Source organism: Balaenoptera borealis, assembly GCF_965194805.1.
Source record: "Balaenoptera borealis genome assembly, chromosome: X".
NCBI classification, from domain to species: domain Eukaryota; kingdom Metazoa; phylum Chordata; class Mammalia; order Artiodactyla; family Balaenopteridae; genus Balaenoptera; species Balaenoptera borealis.
Window position 1 is genome coordinate 1,643,450 of NC_138881.1, and position 25,651 is coordinate 1,669,100.

The 25,651-nt window shown below is 42.3% G+C and overlaps 1 protein-coding gene across 1 annotated transcript in view; it reads right to left on the reverse strand.

Moving 5' to 3' along the window:
- Nucleotides 1-25,651, reverse strand: part of LOC309619921 (uncharacterized protein) — a 124,037-nt gene that overhangs the window by 23,608 nt on the left and 74,778 nt on the right. The window contains exons 3-4 of the mRNA XM_082375887.1: nucleotides 2,672-2,728; nucleotides 2,200-2,493 (exon numbers count right to left, since the gene is read on the reverse strand). The gene's annotated coding sequence lies outside the window, so the exon portion shown is untranslated. The remainder of the gene's footprint in view (nucleotides 1-2,199; nucleotides 2,494-2,671; nucleotides 2,729-25,651) is intronic.

Genomic DNA, 25,651 nt, shown 5'->3' on the forward strand with positions numbered 1-25,651 from the left:
CAGCCTCCCATTGGAAACTCTTCCTGCTCCCAGGGAACATCCATTGCACTAGGAGGGATAAACGGTGAACAGAAAAAAGAAATGAAGAACTAAAGAATCTGATATGGGGGCTTCCCTGGTGGCGCAGTGGTTAAGCATCCGCCTGCCAATGCAGGGGACACGGGTTCGAGCCCTGGTCCGGGAAGATCCCACATGCCACGGAGCAACTAAGCCCGTGTGCCACAACTACTGAGCCTGTGCTCTAGAGCCTGCAAGCTACAACTACTGAGGCCACGAGCCACAACTACTGAAGCCCGTGCGCCTAGAGCCTGTGCTCCGCAACAAGAGAAGCCACCGCAATGAGAAGCCTATGCACTGCAACGAAGAAACAAAGAGTAGCCCCCTCTCAACACAACTAGAGAAAGCCCACGCACAGCAACGAAGACCCAACGCAACCAAAAAATAAATAAATAAATAAAATTAAATTAAAAAAAAAAAAAGAATCTGATATGTGTCTTGAGAAAGTAAACAGATGGTGGGAGAGGTCCCCGTGAATGGAAAAATCAAAGAAAGTCTCTCTGAGGGGGTGACATTCATCTTGAAGCCCAAGAAAGAATGAACACCCAGGAAAGGACCATAGGAGACCATTGAGGACCAGTGGGTTAAAGAACAGAAAGAAGCTTGGTGTGCCTGAGATGAGTAGGGCAGGTGAGAGAGTGGGGTGAGATGGAGAGACTGAGGCCCCAGAAGATCACACTGGGTCTTGGAGGATACGGTGGGGAGATGGAGAGTTTAGAGTCTGTGGCATGGAGGTGAGGCTGTGCGGTTGGAGGTAAGGCTGTGAAGCTGGAGACGCAGCTGCCTGGAGTATGAGCTGGAGGATGGTAACAAAAGGTAGGATGCTTAGGGGACTAAGGCTGTGGTCCAGGTTCATCATGTGCCTGGGTCTGGGCTGCTGGCTGCCGTGATGGGGATAATTGGACATGCCTGTCATGGATAGAATTAGCAAAGCCTAAAAATGTATTGAATATGGGGAAGGAGGAAGAATCAAGCTTCCATGTTGGTTTGAGCAACTGAATGATGCTATTTACAAGGATGAGTTGTATGGACTAAATTGTGTCCCTCCCCCAAAATTCCTATGTTGAAGCCCTGCCCCCCAATGGGATGATGTTAGGAAGTGGGTGTTTGGGAGGTGATTAGAGGTAGATGAGGTCTTGAGGGTGGAGCCCCCATGATGGGATTACTGACGTTATTAAGAAGAGAAAGAGACCAGATCTCTCTCTCCACCATGTAAGGACACAGCAAGAAGAATGCCATGTGTAAGCCAGGAAGAGAGCCTCGCCAGGAACTGAATCTGCCCACACCATGATCTTGGACATCTAGCTTCCAGAACTGTGAGAAAATAAATTACTTCTGTTTAAGCTACCCACTCTCTGGCATCTTGAGCTAAGACATTGAGGTGTGGTGGACTTTTGTTGGTTTTGCCTTATCCAGAGGCAGTGCAGCTGCCTTTCTTTTGGTGAGCGACCCTATTCTCTCTGTGAAGGGTTCTTCCACCATTAATAATATTAGTCATGGATGATTTATACTTGATGACTCAAGTCTTCTGAGAATCTTTTGGTCAGAAAATGGGATTGGGACCATCCGTCCCACTTAAGTGTGTCTAAATCTATTAAGATAATCACACTGATGTGTTGGTGACCATTGGTGCCTGATGTTTCTCTTATATCCAGAAAACAGGAAGGGACAAGGGCCAATCACAGATGTGATCGGACAGGGAGATGATCTGTCAACAGAAGACCCCACCATATGGGAAGGTGGGAGACTTGTTGAAGGTGTCTATTTGCCATCTGGGTTCATCTTGGGAGCCACCTGCATCTGAATTGTCATAGTTGACTGTCAAAGAGTCAACTACCAGGATCCACCTGGGAGGTCATATCATCCCTTACCCAAAAGAGTGATGCTTGCTTTGTGGACAGAACGTGTTGTAAAATTTCCCCAATATTCCTCTACTGTGAAATATTCCTGCCCCGAGACAGACTAATGATCTCAGTGGGGCGTAACCCTGAATCATTTTCTCCATTTCTGCATATACTGTGCAGGTGAAATAATTATCCTTCCACACTCACATGCCATCTTGTTATATCAACTACACACACTCATACGTGGTGCATGATTCAGGCGGATTCACATGATAAGCGTATTAGATGTTTCACCTACCGGCTATTGGGTTGAAATCCCCTTGAGTGGAGTAGATCATACTTGATATTTTAACTAGTTTTTAAGGTCTGTATTTTCACTGGAAGGTCGAGCTTCTCTTCCAACTTCATTCTTGTGGGCAGAATTCGCCTTCTTTTTAGATGTGGTACATATATACAATGGAATATTACTCAGCCATAAAAAGAATGAAATAATGCCATTTGCAGCAACATGGATGGACCTAGAGATGATCAGACTAGGTGAAGTAAGCCAGACAAAGACAAATACCATATGATATTGCTTCTATGTGGAATCCTAAAAAAAAAAAAAATGATACAAATGAACTTATGTACAAAACAGAGATAAACCCACAGACATAGAAAACAAACTTATGGTTACCAAAGGGGAATGGGTGGGGGAGGGATAAATTAGGAGTTTGGGATTAACAGCTACACACTACTGTATATAAAATAGATAACCAACAAGAACCTACTGTATAGCACAGGGAACTCCACTCAATATTCTGTAATAACCCAAATGGGAAAAGAATCTGAAAAAGAATAGATACATATATATGTTTAACTGAATCACTTTGCTGTACACCTGAAACTAACACAACATTGTAAATCAACTGTACTTCAATTAAGAAACAAAAAAATAAAAACAACAACAACAAACAATTAAAAAAAAATTCCTCTACTTTTAAAGGGCTTCTCTGATTAGGTCAGGCCCACTCAGGATAATCTCCTTCTGATGAACTCAAGTTAACCCATAGCTACACTGTCACAGGAGTGACACCTATGGTGCTCAGAAGTCCTGCTCACACTGCAGGGGAGGAGATTACACAGGGTGTGTGCACTAGGGAACAGAAGTCTTGAGGCCACCTTGGAACGCTGCTTACCACTGCCCCTTCCTACCCAGCATGGGCCTCTGGGGTCCCAGCATATCTCCACATGAACACACCTGAGATCTGACAGGTGCCTCATCAGATTTCTGGGGCACGTCCAGATCCACTCACAGAGACACCCTCCCTGGTCTATAAAGGGGTTCCATGAGCTCAAGGCAGAGGCAAGGTTGCACAAAGCAATCGCATTTTCATGAAATTGGATTTCTCTACTTTCTAAAAGGCACGTGTAAGTCTTTTTTTTCTTCCCCCAAGAGTAGGAGTTCTCAAAATACCTCTTACAACACAACACAAGTTTGTGTTAGCTTTAAACAAGCACACCCACTCCATCTCCCCCTCCCCCCCATCTGGGCTCAAGAATTCTTCCTCTTCCTCTCGAGCCCTGATCATCTGCCCAGTCTGACCCCTTTCCCCACAACACACTCTTTGAATTATGAGGCCCTTTATCCTCAATTCTCCCGAGATGAAAAAGTGACAATCAATTCATTTGGCCAGTCAACGCATGGGAATCCTCATTTACCCATCACAGCTTTGCAAACTCTATGTGACTGAGTGTAAGGTGGCCTTGCTGCCTTCTCCCCACCTGTCGGGCAGCCTCACAGCAGCTGAGATAGAGCACGGGGTCAATTCAAGCCTGCCTTTTCTAGGAGAGATTGAGCTTCTACCTTCCAGGGACTAACCAGTAAATTCCAAAGAGCCTTGTGCAGTTTTATTGGGCTTCCCTGATTATCTCACACCAGTCAGAATGGCCAGCATCAAAAAGTCTACAAACAATAAATGCTGGAGAGGGTGTGGAGAAAAGGGAACCCTCCTACACTGTTGGTGTGGATGCAAATTGGTGCAGCCACTATGGAGAACAGTATGGAGGTTCCTTAAAAAACTAAAAATAGAGCTACCATATGATCCAGCAATCCCACTCCTGGGCATATATCCAGAGAAAACCATAATTCTAAAGGATGCATCCACTCCTAAGTTCATAGCAGCACTATTTACAATATCCAAGACATGGAAGCAACCTAAGTGTCCAAGGACAGAGGAATGGATAAAGAAGATGTGGTATATTCCAGGAATGCAAGGATTCTTCAATATATGCAAATCAATCAACGTGATACACCATATTAACAAATTGAAGGAGAAAAACCATATGATCATCTCAATAGATGCAGAGAAAGCTTTCGACAAAATTCAACACCCATTTATGATAAAAGCCCTGCAGAAAGTAGGCATAGAGGGAACTTTCCTCAACATAATAAAGGCCATATATGACAAACCCACAGCCAACATTGTCCTCAATGGTGAAAAACTGAAACCATTTCCACTAAGATCAGGAATAAGACAAGGTTGCCCACTCTCACCACTATTATTCAACATAGTTTTGGAAGTTTCAGCCACTGCAATCAGAGAAGAAAATGAAATAGAAGGAATGCAAATTGGAAAAGAAGAAGTAAAGCTGTCACTGTTTGCAGATGACATGATACTATACATAGAGAATCCTAAAGATGCCACCAGAAAAGTACTAGAGCTAATCAATGAATTTGGTAAAGTAGCAGGATACAAAATTAATGCACAGAAATCTCTTGCATTCCTATACACTAATGATGAAAAATCTGAAAGTGAAATTAAGAAACCACTCCCATTTACCACTGCAACAAAAAGAATAAAATATCTAGGAATAAACCTACCTAAGGAGACAAAAGACCTGTATGCAGAATATTATAAGACACTGATGAAAGAAATTAAAGATGATACAAATAGATGGAGAGATATACCATGTTCTTGGATTGGAAGAATCAACATTGTGAAAATGACTCTACTACCCAAAGCAATCTACAGATTCAATGCAATCCCTATCAAATTACCAATGGGATTTTTTACGGAGCTAGAACAAATCATCTTAAAATTTGTATGGAGACACAAAAGACCCCGAATAGCCAAAGCAATCTTGAGAACGAAAAATGGAGCTGGAGGAATCATGCTCCCTGATGGCAGACTATACTACAAAGCTACAGTAATCAAGACAGTATGGTACTGGCACAAAAACAGAAACATAGATCAATGGAACAGGATAGAAAGCCCAGAGATAAACCCACGCACATATGGTCACCTTATCTTTGATAAAGGAGGCAAGCATATACAGTGGAGAAAAGACAGCCTCTTCAATAAGTGGTGCTGGGAAAAGTGGACAGGTACATGTAAAAGTATGAAATTAGAACACTCCCTAACACCATACACAAAAATAAACTCAAAATGGATTAAAGACCTAAATGTAAGGCCAGACACTATCAAACTCTTAGAGGAAAACATAGGCAGAACACTCTATGACATAAATCACAGCAAGATCCTTTTTGACCCAGCTCCTAGAGAAATGGAAATAAAAACAAAAATAAAAAAATGGGACCTAATGAAACTTCAAAGCTTCTGCACAGCAAAGGAAACCATAAACAAGACATAAAGACAACCCTCAGAATGGGAGAAAATATTTGCAAATGAAGCAACTGACAAAGGATTAATCTCCAAAATTTACAAGCAGCTCATGCAGCTCAATATCAAAAAAACAAACAACCCAATCCAAAAATGGGCAGAAGACCTAAATAGACATTTCTCCAAAGAAGATATACAGATTGCCAACAAACACATGAAAGAATGCTCAACATCATTAATCATTAGAGAAATGCAAATCAAAACTACAATGAGATATCATCTCACACCGGTCAGAATGGCCATCATCAAAAAATCTAGAAACAATAAATGCTGGAGAGGGTGTGGAGAAAAGGGAACACTCCTGCACTGTTGGTGGGAATGTAAATTGATACAGCCACTATGGAGAACAGTATGGAGGTTCCTTAAAAAACTAAAAATAGAACTACCATATGACCCAGCAATCCCACTACTGGGCATATAGCCTGAGGAAACCATAATTCAAAAAGAGTCATGTACCAAAATGTTCATTGCAGCTCTATTTACAATAGCCAGGACATGGAAGCAACCTAAGTGTCCATCAACAGATGAATGGATAAAGAAGATGTGGCACATATATACAATGGAATATTACTCAGCCATAAAAAGAAACGAAATGGAGGTATTTGTAGTGAGGTGGATGGACCTAGAGTCTGTCATACAGAGTGAAGTAAGTCAGAAAGAGAAAAACAAATACAGTATGCTAACACATATATATGGAATCTAAGGGGGAAAAAAAGGTCATGAAGAACCTAGTGGTAATATGGGAATAAAGACACAGACCTACTAGAGAATGGACCTGAGGATATGGGGAGGGGGTAGGGTAAGCTGTGACAAAGTGAGAGAGTGGCATGGACATATATACACTACCAAACGTAAAATAGATAGTGGGAAGCAACTGCATAGCACAGGGAGATCAGCTCGGTGCTTTGTGACCACCTAGAGGGGTGGGATAGGGAGGGTGGGAGGGAGGGAGAAGCAAGAGGGAGGAGATATGGAGATATATGTATATGTATAGCTGATTCACTTTGTTATAAAGCAGAAACTAACACACCATTGTAAAGCAATTATACACCAATAAAGATGTTAAAAAAAAAAACAGATTAGAAACTCAAGCAGAAGTATCCAAGTACCACAAATAGCCATGACCTAGCAAAAAACGAAACCAGTCCCAGGCTCAGTTCCCCAAATCCTACTCTACAGGGATGAGAGCCAGCATCCACAGTTTCGCTAGTTCTCTGGGCCATTCCGATGCACCTGTAAGTGGGAAAACCATAGCTCTAGTGCCTGTAACATCCACAGCCTCTTCTGAGGGAGACACATGGTTCCCAGTGATGATCCACCTTCAGAAGCTCCTTGGACCAGGTGTACCTGCCCAGGAACAGCCAATCAAGAGTCTGCTTTCTACAAAAGCTTTAAAGTTTTTGTCATTAGTGACACGGGAATAACAGCAGATAGTACAGCCAATCTAAACTGGAACTGGAGATTCAGAAAGGGGTGTTTAATCCAAGGCAGAGGTAAGAGGACAGGGAAGAGGGCAGAGCCAAGAGTAACTGAGTCACATTAATGGCACTGGCGTGGAAGGAAATGCATCCCTTCCGCTGACAGGATAACCTGGTCCCTAAAGTCTCAGAAAGGGTGAGCATCTTTCTGGTACCCTAATACTGTGCTGATCTCTTAGGCCAGGCTGCTCAGATCAGCTAAGCCTGGTTCCTAAGAGAGCATCCTTAGATGTAGAGCCTACATCTTGAAGTGCCCTTGCAACCAAAATAGCTTAGTACGCCAAGTGCCAGGGAGAGCAAAAGATAGATACAGGCATCCTGTGGAGAAAAAAAAAAAAAAGATGTGGTATATGTATACAATGGAGTATTACTCAGCCATCAAAAAGAATGAAATAATGCCATTTCTAGCAACATGGATGGACCTAGAGATTATCATACTAAGTGAAGTAAGTCAGACAAAGACAAATATCATATGATATCACTTATATGTGGACTCTAATAAAAATGATACAAATGAACTTATTTAGAAAACAGAAACAGATTCACAGAACTCGAAATCAAACTTATGGTTACCAAAGGGAAATCGGGGGGCAGGGGAGTGATAAATTAGGAGTTTGGGACTAACATATACACACTACTATGTATGAAATAGATAACTAACAAGGACCTACTGTATAGCACAGGGAACTCTCTAAATATTCTGTAATAACTTATATGGGAAAGAAATCTGAAAAAGAATGTATATATCTATGTATAACTGATTCACTTTGCTGTACACCTGAAACTAACACACCATTGTAAATCAACTTTACTCCAATATAAAATTAAAAAAAAAAAAACACCAGAAAAAACACTCTTGATTGGTGAAAAAAAGTGTCATTTTAACCATTTAAAAACATATGGTTCAGTGGCATTAAGTACAGTCACATGGTTTTGCAACCGTCACTATCACCCATCTCCAGAACTCATCCTTCTTGGAAAACTGAAGGTGTCGCCATTAAACACTCACTCCTCATCCCTCTCCCCCAGCCCCTGGTACCCACCCTCCTACTTTCTGTTGCTGTGAATTTGACTCCTCCAAGGACCTCACAGGAGTGGAATCAAACAGTATTTGTCCTTCTGTGTCTGGCTTATTTCACTCAGCATCATGTCCTCAAGGTTCATCCATGCTGTAGCCTGTGACAGAATGTCCTTCCTTTTTAAAGACTGAATCATATTCCCTTGCACAGATGGCCCACATTTTACTTATCCATTCACCCCTCCATGGACGCTTGGGTTGTTTGCACATTTTAGCTGTTGTGGATTCTGCTGCTATGAAAATGGGTGTGCAAATCTCTCTTCATGACTCTACTTTCAATTCTTTTGGGTGTACACCCAGAATTGGAATTGCTGGATCCTATGGTAATTCTATTTTTAATTTTTGAGGCGCTGCCACACTGTTTCCCGCAGCAGCTGCACCATTTATATACCCACCAACAGTGCACAGGGACCCCCGTTTCCCTACATCTTTGCCAACACTTGTCATTTTCTATTTTTTAAAAATAGTGGCCATCTTAATGGGTATGCTCAATTCCTCTTTACGCTCATATTTTCTTGCCCAAAACTTTTCCCAGCATTGTTCATACCCCTGGAATCTGCCCTGACAAGGAATCTACATTGTTACCTTTTCTGGTCTCTTCTACCATGGAGGTCCATACCACTATGAACACCAATTTCATACAGAATACCAGGGTATCTCCCAGAAGGGGGTTACAGTTAGTATTTATAAGTATCTGTCCTGGTGTTTGACTGGGGCCAGGGGATCGGATAGTTTGGGGCAGAGACAGCGGTGCCCGCTTATCTGTCCATCTGGTCCCCACATTTCCCGGCATGGCTTGGAGGCCACAGGAGCAGTCCTGGTCCAGCACCACATGTGCAAATGTGAGGGGTGTGTCGCCCACCAGTGACCCTCCAGTGTCTCTGTCTTTCCACGTCAGCTAAGGAACTCAGCATTTAGATGATGAATCGTCGGCTAATACCTCTGCATCACCAGGGGCAACACGTTTGTCCTCGAGTTAGATAATCTTTGTTGGGTGAAGCCTCTGGTTAATTTGTTTTACCTGTTGACCCCTTGGAGAACAAGCAACTAATCTCTTTGCCTAATGGATCTCCCAGGGCTGAGAGAACGATGCCTGTGTATTCAAATTTAAATTCTCCCCAAATCAAACCCTGCAGAGGGGATCCTTTCTAACAGCCAATCTAAAGACCTGTCACCTGACTTTGCAAAGAAGATTCATTCTTGGTCGTGCTCTTCAGAAAGCAGAATAAATTAGAGTGCATTTGAAAATCAAGGGGGTTGATGCTCCTTGAAATTTTCCATTTGGGTGGCAGTTGGTGGAATTCAAGTCCTGTCCCACTCCTAGTTTATGCTGATCTTTTTCCTGTATTTGTGCTCTTTTTTTTTTTTTTCTTTTCTAATTCTACCTAAAAGTGAGTATCTTACAGGCATTAAAATTGGGTTGGTGTAGATACAACAGAGAACAGTGAGTGACCCAGGATGGGATGACTGGAAACTAGAAAACATGACCACTACTTCCTGCTGGATCCTCCGCTATCCCATGACAGGATAATATATGTCAACCCACAGTTGAGATTTCCTGAATGGAAGCACATTTCTGATTATCACAGGAAAACACATTTCATGACAGGTGGAGGTTTTCATACTGACTTATAAAAATATGGCTGGGGAGTAACCACAAAAGATCTCATAAAACTAATTCTAGTTACATCCAATCTTTCATAAAATCTGCCTGCTTTCCATGCTGGAAACGGATTCTTTCATTTACCTTTGCTGATACTTTGAAAATTTATAAATTTACTTACTCTTACTCACATTTCCCTACTTGTCTTGGGCTACATTTTCCAAGTTCAAAACCAGAGTCAAAGAAAAAGGACGGTTGAAGGAAATTCCGACATCCTGACATCCATCTCTCTTACCCAAAGGCAGAAGCATTGCTAGCCTGATTTTCCATTTGCAAATCAGAAATTGGAATATTTCTAAGAAAACTGGAACAGAGTAGCTTGGCTCCAGAGGTCAAAATCATAAAATGTCCAAGCATTTATTAAAGCTGGACGACCTAGTCATAATTTTCCAAGCATGCCTCTTGTGATTTAAAATGCAGAATTCTATTGTAGGGGGCGGGGTCAAGATGGCAGAGTAGGAGGATGTGGAGTTTGCATCTGCTCATAACCAGGGCACCTACTAGGCGCTGGTGGGGGACCTCAGACACCTAAGGGGATGGGAGGAATCCCCGCATGACTGGGTAGGATGTGGAGGGGAAGGAGCAGGGGGGATGAAAGGTGGAGGCAGGATGGGACTGGTGTCCCTCGGGGATGGCTGGGGGAGGGGAGGGGAGAGGAGGGGAGGGGAGGGGAGGGGAGGGGAGGGGAGGGGAGGGGAGGGGAGGGGAGGGGAGGGGAGGGGAGGGGTTCCCACCCTCAGAAAGGCCCACTCATGGCGAGGGGATCAGTGGGGACAGGGAGAGACCTTCAGGGGATTGGAGGATCAGAGGAGAACAAAGCCAGCATCTCCCCTGACTGCTCGGCCCTGGCGAGCCTGCTGGGGTCCCAGGCCTGAAACTCTGCCCTCTGGAGCTCCCTCTGGCCATGTGTGTCCTGGATCTAAGTCCCCTCTCCCCCAGGGCCTCCTCTGGCCTTTTTTTTTTTTTTTTGCTGTTGTGGTTCTGTTTTGCTTTGTTGTTGTTGTTTCATTTTCATTTTTTCTAATATATTTTTTATCTTTCTAATTTTATTTTATTTTTTATTCTTTGTTATTCTTCTGCTCTTTGCTGTTTGTTCCTTTTTTTTTTCTTTTGCCACGCCATGCAGCTTGTGGGATCTTGGTTCCCAGGCTGGGGGTTGGGCCTGAGCTCCTGTGGTGGGAGTGCCATGTACAAACTGCTGGACTAACAGAGAACCTCAAACCCCAGGGAATATTAAGCAGAGTGAGGTCTCCCAGAGGTCCTCAACTCGGCACCAAGACCCAGCTCTATCCAACTGCCTGCAAACTCCAGTGCTGGAGGCCTCAGGCCAAACAACCAATAAGACAGGAATATGGCCTGACCCATCAAAAAAAATGAGATGACAAAAAAATATGTTACAGATGAAAGAGCAAGGTGAAAACCTACAAGACCAAATAAATGAAGAGGAAATAGGCAACCTACCTGAAAAAGAGTTCAGAGTAATGACAGTAAAGATGATCCAAAATCTCGGAAAGAGAATGGAGGCATGGATTGAGAAAATACAAGAAATGTTTAACAAGGACCTAGAAGAACTAAAGAACAAACAAACAGTGATGAACAACACAATAAATGAAATTAAAAATACACTAGAAGGAATCAATAGCAGAATAACTGAGGCAGAAGAACGGATAAGTGAGCTGGAAGATTAAAATGGTGGAAATAACTGCCAGGGAGCAGAATTAAGAAAAAAGGATGAAAAGAATTGAGGACAGTCTCAGAGACCTCTGGGACAACACAAAACACACCAACATTCAAATTATAGGGGTCCCAGAAGAAGAAGAGAAAAAGAAAGGGTCTGAGAAAATATTTGAAGAGATTATAGTGGAAAACTTCCCTAACATGGGAAAGGAAATAGTCAATCAAGTTCAGGAAGTGCAGAGAGTCCCATACAGGATAAACCCTAGGAGAAACACGCCAAGACACATATTAATCAAACTAACAAAAATTAAATTCAAAAAAAAAATATTAAAAGCAGCAAGGGAAGAGCAACAAATAACATACAAGGGAATCCCCATAAGGTTATCAGCTTATTTTTCAGCAGAAACTCTGCAAGCCAGAGGGAGTGGCAGGACATATTTAAGGTGATGAAAAGGAAAAACCTACAACCAATATTACTCTACCCAGCAAGGATCTCATTCAGATTCAACGGAGAAATCAAAAGCTTTTCAGACAAGCAAAAGCTAAGAGAATTCAGCACCACCAAACCAGCTTTACAACAAATGCTAAAGGAAATTCTCTAGGCAGGAAACACAAGAGAAGACCCACTAAAACGAACCTAAAACAATTAAGAAAATGGTAATAGGAACAAATATATCAATAAGTACCTTGAATGTAAATGGGTTAAATGCTCCAACCAAAAGACCTAGACTGGCTGAATGGACAAAAACAAGACCCGTATATACGCTATCTATAAGAGACCCACTTCAGACCTAGGGACACATACAGACTGAAAGTGAGGGGATGGAAAAAGATATTCCATGCAAATGGAAATCAAAAGAAAGCTGGAGTAGCAATACTCTTATCAGATAAAATAGACGTTAAAATAAAAACTGTTACAAAAGGCAAGGAAGGACACTACATAATGATCAAGGGATCGATCCAAGAAGATATGACAATTATAAATATTTATACACCCAACATAGGAGCCATCTCAATACATAAGGCAAATGCTAACATCCATAAAAGGGGAAATCGACAGTAACACAATAGTAGTAGGGGTCTTTAACACCTCACTTACACCAATGGAGAGATTATCCAAACAGAAAATAAATAAGGAAACACAAGCTTTAAATGACACAACAGACCAGATAGATTTAATTGATATTTATAGGACATTCCACCTGAAAGACGCAGAATACAATTTCTTCTCAAGTGCACATGGAACATTCTCCAGGACAGATCACGTCTTGTGTCACAAATCAAGCCTTGGAAAATTTAAGAAATGTGAAATCATATCAAGCATCTTTTCTGACCACAATGCTACGACATTAGAAATCAATTACAAGAAGAAAACTGTAAAAACACAAACACATGGAGACTAAGCAATACGCTAATAAATAACCAATAAATCACTGAAGAAATCAAAGAGGAAATAAAAAAATTCATAGAAACAAATGACAATGAAAACATGAAGACCCAAAACCTATGGGACGCAGCAAAAGCAGTTCTAAGAGGGAAGTTTATAGCAATTCAACCTCAACTCAAGAATCAAGAAAAATCTCAAATAAACAATCTAACCTTACACCTAAAGCAACTAGAGAAAGAACAACAAGAAAAAAAAAAAACCCAAAGTCGGTAGAAGGAAAGACGTCATAAATATCAGAAATAAATGAAATAGAAATGAAGAAAACAACAGCAAAGATGAATAAAATTGGTTCCTGGAGAACATTATCAAAATCGATAAACCTTTAGCCAGACTCATCAAGAAAGAAAAGGGAGAGGATTCAAATCAATAAAATTAGAAATGAAAAGGGAGAAATTATAACTGACATGACAGAAATACACAGGATCACACGAGACTACTACAAGCAAATCTATGTCAATAAAATGGACAACCTGGAAGAAATGGACAAATTCTTAGAAAGGTATAACCTTCAAAACTGAACCAGGAAGAAATAGAAAATATAAACAGACCTATCACAAGCAGTGAACTTGAAACTGTCATTAAAAATCTTCCAACAAGCAAAAGTCCAGGACCGGATGGCTTCACAGGTGAATTCTATCAAACATTAAGAGAAGAGCTAACACCTAACCTTCTCAAACTCTTCCCAAAAATTGCAGAAGAAGGAACACTCCCAAACTCATTCTACGAGGCCACCATCACCCTGATATCAAAACCAGGCAGAGATACTACAAAAAAAGAAAATTACAGACCAATATCACTGATGAACATAGATGCAAAAATCCTCAACAAAACACTAGCAAACAGAATCTAACAAAACATTAAAAGGATCATACACCATGATCAAGTGGGATTTATCCCAGGGATGCAAAAGATTCTTCAATATACGCAAATCAACCAATGTGATACACCATATTAACAAATTAAGGAATAAAAAACATATGATAATCTCAATAGATGCAGAAAAAGCTTTTGACAAAATTCAACACCCATTTATGATAAAAAAAAAAAAAACTCTCCAGAAAGTGGGCATAGAAGGAACTACCTCAACATAATAAAGCCCATATATGACAAACCCACAGCTAACATCTTCCTCAAGGGAGAAAAGCTGAAAGCACTTCCTCTAAGAGCAGGAACAAGACAAAGATGTCCACTCTTGCCACTATTATTCAAAATAGTTTTGGAAGTCCTAGCCACAGTAAGCAGAGAAGAAAAAGAAATAAAAGGAATATAAATTGGAAAAGAAGAAGTAAAATTGTCACTGTTCGCAGATGACATGATACTATACATAAAAAATCCTAAAGGTGCCACCAGAAAACTACTAGAACTAATCAATGAATTTGGTAAAGCTGCAGGATACAAAATTAATGCACAGAAATCTCTTGCATTCCTATACTCTAACAAAACAAAAGATCAGAAAGAGAAATTAAAGAATCCCATTTACCATTGCAACAAAAAGAATAACATACCTAGGAATAAGCCTACCTACACAGGCAAAAGAACTGTACTCAGAAAACTATAAAACACTGATGAAAGGACTCAAAGATGACATAAACAGATGAAGAGATATTCCATGTTCTTGGATTGGAAGAATCAATATTGTGAAAATGACTATACTACCCAAAGCAATCTACAGATTCAATGCAATCCCTATCAAATTATCAATGGCATTGTTCACAGAAGTAGAACAAAAAATTTTACAATTTGTATGGAAACACAAAAGACCCCAAATAGCCAAACAATCTTCAGAAAGAAAAATGGAGTTGGAGGAATCAGGCTCCCTGACTTCAGACTATACTACAAAGCTACAGTAATCAAGACAGTATGGCACTGGCACAAACACAGAAATATAGATCAACGGAACAGGATAGAAAGCCCAGAGATAAACCCACGCACATATGGTCACCTAATCTATGACAAAGAAGGCAAGAATATACAATGGAGAAAAGACAGTCTCTTCAATAAGTGGTGCTAGGAAAACTGGACAGCTACATGTAAAAGAATGAAATTAGAACAGTCCCTAAGACCATACACAAAAATAAACTCAAAATGGATTAAAGACCTAAGTGTAAGACCAGACACTATAAAACTCTTAGAGGAAAATATAGGGAAAACACTCTTTGACATAAATCACAGCAAGATCTTTTTTGATCCACCTCCTGAAGTAATGAAAATAAAAACAAAAATAAACAAATGAGACCTAATTAACGTAAAAGCTTTTGCACAGCAAAGGAAATAAACAAGACATAAAGACAACCCCCAGAATGGGAGAAAATATTTGCAAATGAAGCAACTGACAAAGGATTAATCTCCAAAATACACAAACAGCTCATGAAGCTCAATATTATATATAAAAAAAACAAAACAAAAAACCCAATCCAAAAACGGGCAGAAGACCTAAATAGACATTTCTCCAAAGAAGACATACAGATGGCCAAGGAGCACATGAAAAGATGCTCAACATCACTAATTATTAGAGAAGTGCAAATCAAAACTACAATGAAGTATCCCCTCATGCTGGTCAGAACGGGCATCATCAGAAAATCTACAACCAACAAATGCTGGGAAGGGTGTGGAGAAAAGGGAACCCTCCTACACTGTTGGTGGGAATGTAAGTTGGTGCAGCCAGTATGGAAAACAGTATGGAGGTTCCTCAAAAACTAAAAATAGAGCTACCATATGACCCAGCAATCCCACTTTTGGGCATATACCTAGAGAAAACCATAATTCAAAAAGATACATGCACCCCAATGTTCACTGCAGCACTATTTACAATAGCGAGGACATCGAAACAACCTAAATGTCCATTGACAGATGACTGGTTAAAGAAGATGTGGTACATATACAAAATGGAATACTACTCACCCATAAAAAGAATGAAATTGGGTGATTTGTAGAGATGAGGATGGACCTAGAGTCTGTCATACAGAGTGAAGACAGAAAATAATTATCATATATTAATGCAAATATGTGGAATCTAGAAAAATGGTACAGATGAACCTATTGGTAGGGCAGGAATAGAGAAGCAGATGTAGAGAACGAATGTTTTGACATGGGGGGAAAAGGGAGGGTGGGATGAATTGGGAGATTAGGATTGACATAAATACACTACCATGTGTAAAATAGGTAGCTCGTGGGAACCTGCAGTATAGCACAGGGAGATCAGCTCGGTGCTCTGTGATGACCTAAATGGGTGGGATGGGGGGGTGGGAGGTCCAAGAGGGAGGGTATATAGGTGTACATATAGCTGATTCACTTCATTGTACAGCAGAAACTAACACAACATTGTAAAGGAACTATATTCCAACTTAAAAAATATATGTAATGTTTGATTAGAAAAAAAATAAAATGCAGAATTCTAGATCTTTAAGCTAAAATTTTTGGTTTGAAAAGATACATGCACCCCAATGTTCATAGCAGCATTATTTATACAATAGCCAAGATGTGGAAGCAACCTAAGTGTCCATCAACAGATGAATGGATAAAGAAGATGTGATACATATATACAATGGAGTACTCCTCAGCCATAAAAAAGAATGAAAATTTGCCATTTGCAGCAACATGAATGGACTTGGAGGGCATTATGTTAGTGAAATAAGTCAGACAGAGAAAGACAAATACTATATGATATCACTTATATGGGGAATCTAAAAAAATACAACAAACTAGTGAATATAACTAAAAAGAAGCAGACTCACAGATATAGAGAACAAACCAGTGGTTCCCAGTGGGGAGAGGGAAGGGGGAGGGGCAAGATAGGGGGAGGGGATTAAGAGGTACAAACTACTATGTGTGAAATCAATAAGCTACAAGAATATATTCTACAGCACACACAGGGAATATAGCCAGTATTTTTTAATAACTACAAATTGAGTATAACCTTTAAAAATTGTGAATCACTATATTATACACCTGTAACTTATATAATATGGTACAGCAACTATACTTCAACTAAAAAAATAAACAAAAAATTTGAAAGAGTGACCTTTTCCTTTCTAAATAACTGATAGAACATTTTGGGAGTATGCCTCAATATGCAAAGTTGACGGGAAATGCCAGGTTGGATTGATTACAAATAAAAACCAAAACAGAGTTTTCAGCCTCTATTAGGTTCTGGAGTTTTCTGCACAGATTTAATTACCTGGAAATATGCCCACCTCCTTGTTTTTCTACTGTGCTCAGACTAATGTTGGCCCTCAGCGGGGACCATCTTCTATCTGTGAAAGCAGGAGGATGGGGGCTTCTGTCCATGACTCTCCAGTGCTGTGATGCGTGCCTGCAAACCCACAGCCATGAGCTGCACAGCTCCGGGAAAATGAACCTGGTGTCTGCCAAACTCATTTACAACAAAAACAATGCACCAAGTCACCTATTAGAAGTTCCCTGAGTGTGAATTTGGTGCAGGCATAAGCTTGTTCAGAGAATTTTAAAGGAAATTTGATGAAAGATAAAAAAAAAAAACCCTTCAGAGCTTCAGACAGTTCTGTGAAACAGATTCTGATTTGCAAAACTTGGGCAGTGGCTCAGAGGAGCTGGGACATTTGCCTCAAGAGTGCTGAGTATTATGTAGACAACAAAAAATATTTGAATTTTCCAGATAGGAGCACAGATGGGAAGGGTTCTCCAGAGAATAAATGAAATCCCACCAACCGTCTGAAAAATCAACCAATTTCCTAGAGCCCTCATTATACCCCTAGGGAACTAGACATCACATAATAATAAAGCTTGCATCTTTCCGTAACAGGTAACATTGAGCTAATTTACTTGCATAATTAAGACAAATTGCTCGAGTTGGATAAACCAGCAATCCAGAACTCCCGTTACAAGGCAGAACCTCCCAATCCTATTTGCATAGTCACTGAAGTTTTTAAAGAGCACCTCCTCTGTCCAAACTCTCTATATTATCAGATGTGCAGATTGCAAATATTTTCTCCCATTCTGCAGAGATATTGTCTCTTTGCTGTGTGCTTTGTTTCCCTTGCTATGCAGAAGTGTTTTTAGTTTGTTGCAATCCCATTTGTGTATTTTTTGCTTTTGTTGCCTGTGCTTTTGGTGTCAGATCTTTGAAATCATTGCTGCCAAGAAACTCTTCCCATGTGTTTTCTTTTAGGTGTTTTAGGCTTTTCAGATGGGACGCTGAAGTCTTACTACATTTTGAGTTAATTTTTTGTGTATGGCATGAGATAAGGGTCCAGTTTCATTCTTTGGCATGTGGATATCCAGTTTTCCCAACACCATTTGTTGACGAGACTGTCCTTTCCCCACTGTGTGTCCTTGGCCCCCTTGTGGAAGGTCACTTGATGGTCTATGCATGGAACTCAAGACTGAGTAATGGGTAGACCATTCTCCTGTGGCCGGACACAAATGGGCAACGGGATGCCAGAAATTTCCACATGGTCCTTGAACCCATGTCTATAATTGAATTCACTAAGTCCCACCCCCAGATCCTCCCCAATCCCTCCATCCCTGTCTTTCCTGCCTGGACCCAGGAATCCCAGGCTAACAGTTGAATGTGGCTTTTCTCCGCCCCTTCAGCATCTACACTCACCCAGAGTCTTGGCTGTATCTCTCCAACTCCCTCTGTCCCTCCATCACCCAAATCCAGGTTTTCCCAAAGTTTATGCAGGTCTCCCCGCTCTGTGCTTGCCCCCGAGGGGCAAATCCATTCTCTGTAACCATACCAGAGTGGTTTTTCCAGAACGCTCACCACCCGCGCCCAAGAGAACCTGGTCCCCTCAAAAAAAAAAAAAAAAAAAAAACCCATATTTTTTAAAAGAAAAGAACACCTCCTAAAAACTGTCTACTTAATTCAACTTTTTAAAATGTTTCCACAAATAATTTCCTGCATCCCATACAGATTCTGAAAGAACCAGCTTTTACTTTTTTATTTTTTAAAGAAAAATTTTAACATCTTTATTGGAGTATAATCGCTTTACAATGGTGTGTTCGTTTCTGCTGTATAACAAGTGAATCAGCTCTATGTATACATATATCCCCATATTTCTTCCCTCTTACGTCTCCCTCCCACCCTCCCTATCCTACGCCTCTAGGTGGTCACAAAGCACCCAGCTGATCTCCCTGAGCTATGCGGCTGCTTCCCTCTAGCTATCTATTTTACATTTGGTAGTGTATCTATGTCCATGCCACTCTCTCACTCCGTCCCAGCTTACCCTTCCCCCTCCCCGTGTCCTCAAGTCCATTTTCTAGTAGGTCTGCGTCTTTATTCCCGTCCTGCCCCTAGGTTCTTCATGACCTTTTTTTTTTTTAGATTCCATATATATGTGTTAGCATACGGTATTTGTTTTTCTCTTTCTGACTTACTTCACTCTGTATGACAGACTCTAGGTCCATCCACCTCACTACAAATAACTCAATTGTGTTTCCTTTTATGGCTGAGTAATATTCCATTGTATATATGTGCCACATCTTCTTTATCCATTCATCTGCCGATGGACACTTAGGTTGCTTCCATGTCCTGGCTATTGTAAATAGTGCTGCAATGAACATTGGGGTACATAACTCTTTTTGAATTATGGTTTTCTCAGGGTATGGGATGGCTGGGTCATATGGTAGTTCTATTTTTAGCTTTTTAAGGAACTAAACTATTTTTAGGTTTTTAAGGAACTAAACTATTTTTAGTTTTTTAAGGAACCTCCATACTGTTCTCCATAGTGGTTTTATCAATTTACATTCCCACCAACAGGGCAGGAGGGTTCCCTTTTCTCCACACCCTCTCCAGCATTTATTGTTTGTAGATTTTTTGATGATGGCCATTCTGACCAGTGTGAGGTGATACGTCATTGTAGTTTTGATTTGCATTTCTCTAATGATTAGTGATGTTGAGCATCCTTTCATGTGTTTGTTGGCCATCTGTATGTCTTCTTTGGAGAAATGTCTATTTAGGTCTTCTGCCCATTTTTGGATTGGGTTGTTTGTTTTTTTGATACTGAGCTGCATGAGCTGTTTGTATATTTTGGAGATTTTTCCTTTGTCAGTTGCTTCATTTGCAAATATTTTCTCCCATTCTGAGGGCTGTCTTTTCGTCTTGTTTATGGTTTCCTTTGCTGTGCAAAAGCTTTGAAGTTTCATTAGGTACCATTTGTTTATTTTTGTTTTTATTTCCATTTCTCTAGGAGGTGGGTCAAAAAGGATTTTGCTGTGATTTATATCATAGAGAGGGGCACTCTGTCCCCTCGGAGAATGGGGGACGTTGATGGTTCCCAGAAGGCTCGGAGAGCTGGGCGTGGCAATCACAGCAAGGGCTTGGGTGGCGGCAGGGGCAACAGGGCTGGCTTTGGGGCTCAGCCCCCCTAACGTGACCTCGGGACCGCCGGCTCACCGGGGCTGAATCACCTCCACGTACGGAGCGGGGGGGGAGGGGCACTGTCTGTTTTTTGGGTTCTTGGCTTCTTCTCTGTTCCTTTTGATTTGTTATCTGTATGGTTCTTTCTTTGTCAAATGAGCGTCTTATCCTCTTTCTTGACTTCATTGTGGGATTCTTCCCAGTGGAATAAACCAGGCTTCTTAGGAGTGTGTGGAGGCATGTTGTTCATGGTTGCTTGGCCATTTAAAGATCACCCATCATGTCAGGCATGGCTTTCTTTGGTGGCCGGCGTGGTGGCGGAAGTGGTGACATTTCTTGTTCACTTTAAAAAATGTTTTTATTGAAATATAGTTGATTTACAATACGGTGCTAGTTTGAGGTGTAAAGCAAAGTGATTCAGTTATCCACATATATGTATATATTCGCTTTTAGATCCTTTTCCATTAAAGGTTATTACAAGCTTCTCCTTCACTTTTAAACTTGGTCCTTGGGGGTTCCAGTCCTATTTGGGGAGGGTCTCCTGTGAGCTCCCCAATCAAGCCTTGGGACTGGGGGTAATGGATGCCCACCGTGGTTTTCCAGCACCCTCAGAGCAAAATGCAAAGACCACTGTCTCATGACCCTGATGGGTTCTGCCTTTAGAATCCTCTTGATTTCCTGCTAGCTCAGTGCTTTAAGAAGATGTCTTTACATAGCAAGACCCGGCCAAGGGTAGCCATGAGGAAGGGACCCTGCCCTCAGGACCGGAACGTTTCCACACCAGCATGACACACTTAAGTTAGTTGGTGAAGGATCCCACTTTTGCAGCGCGGCAGATGGACCCCACTCCTAGGATTTATCCCAAAGAGTTGGAAATGTACATCCACAGATGTTTAGAGCCACTTTATTCACTGCGTCCAAACCCCTGTGCACACAAAGCCCACCCACCCATGGCTGGCTCCAGGTGCCAGGCTGGAATCAGACCCCCAGAAGTTATTCATCTTATAGCCAAAGGTTTGTACCTTTTGACCACCGTCTCCCCACTTGTCCATCCCCAGCCCCTGGCAACCACTGTTCTACTCTCTGTTCTGCGAATTGGAGAATTTTCAGTCCCTCACATCAATGGTATCCTGCAGTATTTGTCTTTCTGTGTCTGGCTTATTTCACTACGCGGAATGCCTTCCAGATCCATCCATGTTGTTGCAAACGGCAGGGTTTCCTTCTTCTTTTTTAAAGGTTGAATGATATTCCATTATATGTACATACAGATCGGGGTGTTTTAATGCACGTTCCGGAGCTGAGAAGCCCTCACAATCCCAGTGGACATCTGAGCTATGATCAAACGAGTATAAATCCTGTTTCTCCAGCACATTCTTTCTGGAGGTGTGTCTCATCCTCCACTGTATTTCAATTGTCTGCCCTCACCTGCCTCTTGCTTCCTGTTCAGAATTCAAACTACATACTTAATATGAGCTAAAGAATGCACAGATTTATAGTCAGGACATAATGAAAAAAAAAACAAAAAACCTGTTGAAACTCTGCACTCTGGACAAAGCTGCCACTTTCCCTGTCCTGCTGGGTGAAGAGAAAACAGTGGCATAAAATACAGCTGATTCGAATCGCACACAAAGCCACGTGGCAGCCACTTCCACACCACGGCCTCAGCAAGCGCCCGAGGACCTGGAGCGACCTGGACGTGGCACTGGGTACACTGGCACTTTTGTCTGCTGGAAAATGACAATGACATCTGGGTGAGATGGGACGGGGCAGGAGAGGGAAGTGTTTAAACGTCAGTGGGTGTTTAAAAGAAGGACATGTATGTGCCAGGAGTGACGGTGGGCGTTTCTTCCTGCTGGCCAGCAAATGCAGACGTGGATTAGCTCAGTTATTATCGCAGGGGGAGGTGAGATCTGCTGGGGGAGTAGGAAGGGCCGGGGAGGGGCACAGCGGGGACAGCATCCATCACCATGAGAGCCCCTGACGTTACGGTGACAGCCTTGCTGTGCCAGCGAGGTCCTCTTCCTGAAGTCGGCTGTCATTTTTCTAATATCGATCATTTCCGATAAATTGTGTCTATTGTGTGGCTGTTTGGAGGAGTCATTAAAAATAATCAGCAGCTTCTGCCCTTGATGAGTTGAAGGTTTTGGAAGATGTCAAAAGGAAGGGGAGATCGTGGAAATGTGTATTTTACTCCAAATAATACAAAATTAAAAATTCAGAGCAAAGAGAACTACAAAGAGAGAGCTTTCGTCCATATCCCAGATCCCTTTATAAAATTTAACTTTGCTGAATGAATGCATGAATGAATCTGGCTAGATAAAGCATACGTTTAAATTAAAAAATGGTTTGCTAACATCCGGGAAGAAAATGATAGAAGAAATCTACCATTGCCAAAACAGGATAAAATTTAGCCACGGTGCCTGTGCGAAGTCAAAATGGAAACACGGATCAGAAATCTGTGTTCTAACTGTGGAAAAGAGAAAACATGTAGACAGTATTTTGAAAGATCTTATCGAAGTCGGGAGTAAAGCAGGGAGTGGAGTGGCTCCTGATGCTTGAAGATAAATTTTGTGTTGCTGTTTAAACTTCAACCAGCACAAGTGCATCCATCCACAATGCTCTCTGTGCACTGCTCTGATATTCAGTGTCCCTTGGATCTATATAAACAGAAGGCTGGCCCCCGCTTGTAAACACTTACTGAATGCCCGTCACATACTACGTGCCCTTCTAGGGTCTAGAGGCAGAAATATGATGAAAGATGATCCCAGCAGTCATCTCGCTGGGCAGGCCAAGGTTTAAACAGAGAATCAGAGTGCAGCTCAGACACAACCACACAAAATCTATGGGATGCAGCAAAAGCAGTTTTTAGAGGGACGTTCATAGCAATACAGGCCTTCCTCAAGAAACAAGAAAAATCTCAAGTCAACAACTTAACTTACCACCTAAAAGAATTAGAAAAAGACAGAATGCAGCTCAGTGTATAAAGCGATGGACGGAGGCAGAGGCCACAGAGGTAATTAATGAATCCGATCTGGGGGTTCAGGGAAGACTTTGCGGGGGAGGTGACACCTCGGGCAGGTTTTAAAACATGAGGAGGACTTCTCCAGAAAGACACCTGGGAGGAGGCTCCTTGGGGTCCTTGCAAGTTTTGGGGTGTAGATTGGATGATGGGGGGGTAGGTTAGGAATGAGTGTGGTGGGAGGGACTGAATTCTGGAATGCCTCTCTTATCAGCATGGTGGTTTTCCATGCCTTCAAACTGTGTTTTTAGAAAGATACTGTTGAGTGGGTTCTGCATTGGAGGCTTGGAGGAGATGGGAAGCCATTTAGGGAGGTACTGGAACGGTCCAAGACGTAAGTGGTGTAGATGGCAAATGCAGACATGAACGTAGCACCAGCCTGAGAGATTGGGATAAAAGTACGTGGGATGCACAATCAATCATTCTTGGAGGGTGACTGGTTATGCAGATCAAGGAGACTTCCAAATCACTAAATGAGGTATTTAAGGGACAGAGAAAGAGGAATACTGCATGATATCACATATGTGTGGAATCTAAAAAATGCCACAAACTAGTGAATATAAGAAAAAGCAGCAGACTCCCAGATACAGAGAACAAACTAGTGGTCACCAGTGGGGAGAGGGAAGGAGGGTGGAGCGAGAGAGGGGGAGGGGAGTAAGGGGTGCAAACTGTTATGTATAAACTAAGCTACAAGGATAGATTGCACAACACGGGGAACAGAGCCAATATTTTATAATAACTATAACTGGAGTATAACCTTTAAAAATTGTGAATCACTATATTGTACCCCTGAAATTTACATAATATTGTACAGCAACTCTACCTCAAACAATTTGGAAAAGAACATCTGGACGGTTGAGCACAGGAGGAGAGACGGCTGTGGGCCAGGGAAGAGCAGGAGCAAAGTGTGTGCACTGTGCCGGGGAAGAGGCTCAGAAAAGGAGGAAAAACTGAATGACACCAGCGCCGGTGGGAGAGGCGGTGGGGTAGGAGGACGAAGCTTGTGCAGGACAAACAACGCTGGGCCAGTGAGATGCAGACCCTGGGCTGCCTTCTTGTTTCCTGGTGCATAAAGAGTCCCTCCCACGGGGTAAAAGCACAGTGTCCTCATTACCCCGTGGCTCACGTGGATTTATTGTGGTTTTTAGCTGGCTGGCTTCACTGTCTCTGACCATCTGGTAGTAATCGAAACACAGGAGTGGAGTCATTATTAAAACCGTCAAGACCATTAACTGTGGCGTCATCTTTCAAGGTCTGAATGGTTTATGGGTACCGGGCTCGGAAACGTTCTAGCCAGCACTCCAGAAACCTGGGGAACTGCGAAGTGATGCAGAGGGGCCAGGAAGCAAACAAAGGGAGAATAACGGACCCAGGTAGCGAGGTGGAAGAGGCAAAGCTCACTTCTGTTTCTCCAAACCCTCCCCAATGATGTGTATGTTCTTCCTTCTTTCCCTTCCAGGTCCCCTAGATCCACATCATAGGGAGACGATCAAAACCCAACGGATAGGGACTTCCCTGGTGGCGCAGTGGTTAAGAATCCGCCTGCCAATGCAGGGGACACGGGTTCAATCCCTGGTCCGGGAAGATCTCACATGCCACGGAGCAACTAAGTCCATGGGCCACAACTACTGAGCCTGCACTGTAGAGCCCATGAGCCACAACTACTGAAGCCCATGTGCCACAACTACTGAGCCTGTGCTATAGAGCCCGCAAGACACAACTACTGAGCCCATGCACCACAATTACTGAGCCTGCGCTCTAGAACCCACGAGCCACAACTACTGAGCCTGCGTGCCACAACTACTGAGCCTGCGCTCTAGAGCCCGCAAGACACAACTACTGAGCCCATGCACCACAATTACTGAGCCTGCGCTCTAGAACCCACGAGCCACAACTACTGAGCCTGCGTGCCACAACTACTGAGCCTGCCTGCCACAACTACTGAGCCCGCGCTCTAGAGCCCGCAAGACACAACTACTGAGCCCATGCACCACAATTACTGAGCCTGCGCTCTAGAACCCATGAGCCACAATTATTGAGCCCACAAGCCACAACTACTGAGCCTGTGTGCCACAACTACTGAGCCTGCGCTCTAGAGCCCACAAGACACAACTACTAAGCCCATGCACCACAACTACTGAGCCTGCGCTCTAGAGCCCGTGAGCCACAACTACTGAGCCTGCGAGCCACAACTACTGAGTCCGTGTGCCACAACTGCTGAGCCCACGTGCCACAACTGCTGAAGCCTGAAAGCCTAGAGCCCGTGCTCCGCAACAAGAGAAGCCACCGCAATGAGAAGCCCGCACACCGCAATGAAGAGTAGCCCCCACTTGCTGCAACTAGAGAAAGCCCATGCACAGCAACAAAGACACAACACAGCCAAAAAT